Source organism: Triticum dicoccoides, chromosome 5B, assembly GCF_002162155.2.
Source record: "Triticum dicoccoides isolate Atlit2015 ecotype Zavitan chromosome 5B, WEW_v2.0, whole genome shotgun sequence".
Taxonomy (NCBI): Eukaryota; Viridiplantae; Streptophyta; class Magnoliopsida; order Poales; family Poaceae; genus Triticum; species Triticum dicoccoides.
The window spans coordinates 670,677,028-670,677,954 of NC_041389.1; positions in this window are offsets into that span (position 1 = coordinate 670,677,028).

Consider the following 927-nt stretch of genomic DNA (forward strand, 5'->3'; position numbering starts at 1 on the left):
CCCTGATAACAAAGATATTTTTTGAACACACAAAGATTTTTTTGTTAGAAACTAAAATAACAAAATCTTTTTTGAATATAATGATAAAACACAGTAATATTAAATAGCAAGAAAAAGAATCACTCCAAAATCTATTTTTATAGTAAAGTTAATCATGAACTAGTGATTCACACGAATTTCAAAGAATTCAAATTTAAACTATTCAAATTTGAAAACTAATGGAACTAACAGAAAGTTTATAATTTTTGCGACCTAAAAGCAAAAAGAATTTAAAAAATAAAGCAAAAAATAAAAGAAAATAAATAATGCAAAAAACAAAACAAAAACTAGAAAAAAAAATAAAAAATGCCACCTACTGGGCCACCACAGCCTGAATATGACTAGAAACCCTATTGGGCCGGGATTTAGGCCCGCAGAAGGCCCAGCAGGCCCACAGGCAGAGAGACAAGTTTAGGCAGGTAGGCCCACAATAGTGAGGAGTTCAAATGGGTGGGCAAAGCAGCGCTTATAACCAGGTGCGGCTGCTCTTCAGCTAGCAAGGTGGGACTAAACATCCCACCGCACCTATGCTTTGGCAGGCACAGGCCATTGGTCCCGGTTGGTGCCACGAACCGGGACCAATGCATACCGTTGGTCTCGGTTTGTGGCACCAACCGGGACCAATGCCACCCTTTAGTCCCGGTTGGTGCCACCAACCGGGACCAAAGGTCTCTTTTTCCCGCCCTTTGGGCTGGTGAAAACAGACCTTTGGTCCCCGTTGGTGGCACCAACCGAGACTAAAGGGGGGCATTGGTCCCTGTTGGTGCCACAGACCAGGATCAAAGCTTCGCCTATATAAGCAGCACTTGTCAAAATTTTCATTCAGTTTCTTCGATCCCTCCGATGACGCCGCCAGGCTGCCCCTCTGCCCCACCATCACCGTCGTCG